The following is a 6,117-nucleotide window of genomic DNA, read 5'->3' on the forward strand; positions in this document are numbered from 1 at the left end:
GCAGAATTATGGATGAAGCCGCTACACAGCAAACAGTGATGTCCTGACACCTTTCTGTCATCGCTAGCAGTAAAGTTGTCAGCAATTTGCTCTACAGTAGCTCGGACCACACAGGCCTTCAACTGAATGTTTAAATTCTCTGCTAATTTACTGAAAAGGAAAAACTAAGATGTTGCATTGACCTAAGTCTTCAGCCCCTTTACTCAGGACTTAGTTGAAGCCCCTTTGGTGATTCCAGCCTCCTGTCTTCTTGGAGATGATGCCACAAGGTTTTCACACCTGGATTTGGGGATTTGCCATTCTTCTCTGCAGATCCTCTCCAGCTCTGTCAGGTTGGATGGGGGCCATCGGTGGACAGCCATTTTCAGGTCCTCCTGAGATGTTCTATTGGGTTCAGGGCTCTGGCTGGGACACAAGGATATTCACAGGGTTGCGCCTAAGCCAGGGGCGTTGCTAGGGTCTCAAAAGATCTAAGCCCCAATGAATATGGCCCAGTTCTCTAAATCGACCCTCTCCCCGCACTTTCCTGTACTTGCTATACAGAAGAACATACCTGTCACATCCAGGGCCTCCAGGTGACGTCTCCTCAAATGTAGATCTTCTCTGTCATCATCTTCTCCATTTGGGCCGGATGTCACATCTGTGACGGGTCTCAGGTCTGAAAGATTGTCTGCACATTAGTGATCTGACAGCCTCTTATGGTTTCACTTTGTCTGTGTGTTGCTGGTATCTCCACACCTCCTGTTCAGGTGTGGATCAGGTGACCTTTACCTCGCCCTATTTAGTCTGACTTTTCCCATCACTCCTTGCTTGGGATAGCTTCATTTTGTCTTGGAAGAGCTGGAGTGTGGTTCGTGTTGAAGTCCTGTTCATCCTTCATCCTTCATCCTCTGAAGTTAAGTGTTCCGCTTGTCGTGTTTTGTATCCCCCCCCCGGTTGTTTACTAGGCCTCAGTGAGACGCTAGTTCCTTCACCAGGGAAGGAACAGGTGGTCTCTGCCCTGTCATTATCTTGAGGGCATCTGAGGGTCACCAGGGTTTTCTAGGTTCCCGTGTATGGGTATCTCTACCATCGAGAGGTGCCTATACGGATAGGAGTTAGGGCCAGGAGCAGGGTTTTATAGGTGGTGACCCTTTTCCTTTCCTAGCGGTGAGGCCTAGTGTCTTTCCCCTTCCTTCTTGATTGTCTTTTGGTGTTCTCCCCTTCTACATCTGTGACACTGGACTTCTCTCAGCCGCCTCATCTCTGCAGAGTGTGACACACAGACATCTTAGCTTCCTCACATTTCTATCATCATCCCCCAACCTGGAGCCCCCACAATACCCCCAAATACTATCCTGAAGAAATATCAGTGCCCCCCCATAGTAATAGTACTCATAGTCCCACCGATAGTAATACCCTTCTATAATGCCTTCATTAGTAATACTGCCCCCTACAGTGCCCCCAACAGTGATAATGCTCCCCAAGAGTGCCTCCATTAGTAGAAGAGCCCTCCAGTATTAATAATACCCTCACAGAGCCCCCCAGTAGAAATAAGACCCCCTATTGTTCCCCCAGTGGTAATAAAGCGATCTATAAGTCCCTCCTATAGACCCCCCAGTAGTAATAAGGCGATCTATTGTTCCCCCTGTGGTAATAAAGCTCTCTACAGACCCCTCAGTAGTAATAGGACCCCCTATTGTTCCCCCAGTGGTAATAAAGCTCTCTACAGACCCCTCAGTAGTAATAAAGCGATCTATAAGTCCCTCCTATAGAGCCCCCAGTAGTAATAAGAAGGCCTATAGTTACATAGTTAATACGGTTGAAAAAAGACATACGTTCATCAAGTTCAACCAAGGGATCGGTGGGGACGCGAATCCCAGAAGGAAGCAAGACTCAGATTTCTACACGTTTTCATAAGCATTAATGTAATTTACTTTCAAATTGTCCACTGTTCCTGCTGTGACCACGTCCGGAGGAGTCTATTCCACAGATTCACCGCTCTTACAGTAAAGAAGCTTTGACGCTTCTGGAGACTGAACTTCTTCTCCAGTCGGAGGCAGTGCCACCTTGTCTTTTGAGGGGATTTTACATGGAAGTTTTTCACGATATTTTTTGTATGGCCCATTTATATATTTGTATAGGTAACGCCTATAATGCCCCCTGTAGTTATATTCTTACCTCCACCATACAGTCCTATGTAAGTAACACTATTTCCCTCCCTTCGCCATAGAGTCCCATGTAAATAACATCACACCATCTTCCCAGCCCCCTCCAATATACAGTCCCATGTAAATAACATCCCTCTCTATCTACAGCCCCCGCCAAAATACAGTCCCATGTAAATAACATCACACCATCTTCCCAGCCCCCTCCAATATACAGTCCCATGTAAATAACATCCCTCTCTATCTACAGCCCCCTCCAAAATACAGTCCCATGTAAATAACATCACACCATCTCTCCAGCCCCCTCCAATATACAGTCCCATGTAAATAACATCCCTCTCTATCTACAGCCCCCTCCAAAATACAGTCCCATGTAAATAACATCACCTCCTCCCCAGCCACCTTCAACATTCAGTCCCATGTAAATAACATAACCTACTCCCCAGCCACCATCAACATACAGTCCTATATAAATAACATCCCTCCCTTCAGCCCTAACATACAGTCCTAGTTAAATAACCACAACTCCCAGCAGTGCTCTGCCTCTCCCTTCACTTACCTCTCCTCATGTAGCAGACATCACCACAGCTTCTTCTCCTCTTCACTGCCCTCCTCTCCTGCACCGGTCACATGATGGTGACATCCTCGCAGGTCCTTCTCAACCACTGCCTGTTTTACTGGTCACATGATCTGTGATGTCATCACAGGTCCTTCAGCTCTTCCAATGCATTAGATTTAATTGTATTGCCGTCCTGAGGACTTAAAGTTGTATCTAGCTGGCATCCGGATCAGTCTCACAAATGCTTACAGTCAGCAGCAGATCGGCGGATCCGGCGGGCAGTTCCGACAACGGAACTGCCCGCCGGAACACACTGCCGCAAGTGTGAAAGTAGCCTTTCATAAAAACAGGGGCTAGGCATTTCGCTGATGGTCGGTCACTTTCCTCAGGCTCCGAGGAAGGCCCTACTCGCAAGAGCTTACAATCTTTGAGGAGATAGAGGTGACACAAAAGGTAAAGAATTTTCCTTGAAAGGGCCACAATGTAGACTGCACGAGAAAAAAACATGATGCGACATGCAGGTTATATTACGTAGTCAGATAATAGATTCCCCTAAGATGTAAAAAATTGGCTTCTACCTCGTGTTTTGTGGTAACCGGACGGACGCCTTTTCTCAGCTTTACAAAATACGTTACTATGTTACATCTCACCACCTTATTTCCCATAGATATTCTGTGCCTGCCTCCCCATGGGGCAATGACCAGTTTTAGTCTACGGACAGTTTTCCTACGGACTTGGCTGAATATTAGGGTCCGTGTTATGGTAGCACCACTGTCACGGCCATGGTCATGGTCGTGACTCAGGAACCGCATGCGGTTGTCAGCGGTTTTGGTTTGGTTGTCAATCACAGGTGAGGGCTGTGGTATTTGCCTCACCTGTGGTTGCCGCTGGCAACAGTATGTATGTGGCAGCATAGCAGTCGGTGCTGTATCGTGGCAGCTTGCTATGTTGTGCATGCGGTTCCATTTGGTATGTGTGTTTGTGTGCACTTGGTTTGATGTTATTGTGTGCACTTCCCCTTTAAGTGGTGTTTTCCCTTCCCTGGTGGTGGAAGGGTTAACTCCCTTTCTGTGTGTGTGAGACACTGAGTGTGGGTGTGGCCACTTAGGCCTATAAAGCCTCTGTGTTTGGCATGTCTCAGTGGGTTGCTTCAGCCATGCTTATCTGGAGCAGCCTCCTGTGAACTCCATCTGCCAGTGGGGGCCACCCTTGTGGTCATAATCTAACTGTGACTCTTAAGTTTATGTTGATGTCCATTTGATGTTTTCCTTTGTTATGTTATACACCTATGGATCTGGCTTCCTGTGTGTTTGTGTGTGTGCTGTGTCCATTTGTGTTTGGGTGTGGACACTTGCTGTCTTGCACGGGATCCAGTCTGAGTGTCTGTGGCAGGTAGGTGTGGAAGTGCTTTTCAGTCTCCTGCCATATCCATAGGCTGTTTATGTTCCTTTCCCTGCAGCTTGGCCAGTGAGACTCCTGTTCCTTCGTGTCCAGAAGGAACAGGTCGTCTTACCCTGCTCCTTGTTCCAGGGCAATCTTGAGGGCTAGTAGGGACCCCAAGGCATACGGTGTATGAGTCCTCCCACCTTCAGGGTTGACTCATATGGATAGAAGTCAGGGTCAGTTTAGGGACGCAATAGGAGGTGACCTGCTCCCTAATACTGTCGTCCTGGTCAAGCAGCGTGTAACATCTTTTGGCAGCGCACGGCTGAGGGTTTTCCCCATCCTCAGCCGTGACAACCACCCAGACCCCACTGTATGTCTACTGAACCACAGTGAATTTGATGCATTTGTGGCTGACGAAATGCGTCGCTGATGAATATATACAACGGACATTTCAGCAGCGACGCCAAGTGATGAGCAGCTACACATTCACAGCTACGGAAGGGCAACTCGAAACGCGCGGAAGTATAGAAACAGAAAGAAGAGTCCCCAGCCAGTATAATTAGTGATCTGCCATCATATTGGTGGCCGTTCCTGATAAGTGTTTCACTGTCTCATAATTTTTAAGATCTCTGCTTGATTCAGTGAACATCTTGTTTGTATTTAGAACCTGAAAACCTGTTCTGCTCCTGCTAAAGAAGCCATTCGTTACAATGTATCAGAGTAAGTTTAGGATCTCACACGGTGTATTTATTAAACACTGCTGAACTGGCCTACGAATCCACAGCAAAATGTGGGGCGTTCCCGCCGTGGATAGGGAATCGGAAAACGCGCAGCGCGTAAACCCAACAACCAACCTGAAGTTCAGGACAGAAGTCTTCTCACAAAGGATTGCCCAATAAGATACATTGTAACAAACTCCAGCTCTATCAGCAGGACCAGTTTTCAGACTTGGAAGAGACACAAGAATATTCACATTCAGTGACAGCAAGCAGTGATCTTGAAAATGAAATGACGTCTTAGAAAGATGCAGAACTTTTCGTTATTCTCCGATTACACTCCATTTTTTTTAAAACCTTTTTCTCTGATGTATCTTCTTGACCCGATGTCAGTGGAAAAACACAAAATGCAAATGAGATGTCGCAGATTATTTACAGATTAGGAATACATTATGTAAATGGGGATCTGCTCGCTATCGTCAGCGCTCAGGGTGGGATTCTATGTTTTCTTCAAAAAAAAACCAATTGTGATATCACCCCTCCAGTGACAATGCCAAACTGTAGCCGCAGGCCACTCTAGTCACATTCAAAGCTGCATACACTGCTGTTCTCCAGTTCCAGGCTGCAAAAGCCAACCTTTTCCTGCACAGAGCGCGCCCAGCTGTGGTCATCTGCACATAGAAGAATGGCTCCCACAATGCATTTCACCAGTGCAGGGGCATAGCTATAGGGGGTGCAGAGGCAGCACTTACACCTGGTGCCTGAGGGGCCCAAGAGCCTTTCTGCCACTGAAGACCCTGGTATTATAAATGGCACCTAGAAGTTGGGGGCCCAGAGCATCAAGACGCCCCTCTGACATATCCATCATAGGATCTACAGCTTCTATACTGGACCAGATGTTTACTAGTGCATAGCAATGGTCTGACAGGTTGCAAGAGGCATCCAGCAAATTTAAATGCAGCTTAGGATGTGACTAGAGTCTTAGGCTTCATGTTTTCATTCAGTGTCCGTAAAGTTTTTATTGCGGTCCATATACGGAACCATTCTTTTCAATTGGTCCGCCAAAAAAAACGGAAGTTACTCCATGTGCATTCCGTTTCCGTTCGCAAAAAAATAAAACATGTCCTATTATTGTCCGCATTACAGACAAGGATAGTGCTGTTCCGTTCCGCAAAATACGGAATGCACACGGATTTCATCCGTAATTTTTGCGGACCGCAAAATACATACAGTCGCGTGCATGAGGCCTTAATAAGGAAACTGAGAGAAGACATTGCTTCCTTCCTTGTGCCTGGGGTCGCGCTGTCGC

The sequence above is a fragment of the Bufo gargarizans genome, unplaced genomic scaffold (assembly GCF_014858855.1).
Source record: "Bufo gargarizans isolate SCDJY-AF-19 unplaced genomic scaffold, ASM1485885v1 original_scaffold_2029_pilon, whole genome shotgun sequence".
In the NCBI taxonomy this organism is placed as follows: Eukaryota; Metazoa; Chordata; class Amphibia; order Anura; family Bufonidae; genus Bufo; species Bufo gargarizans.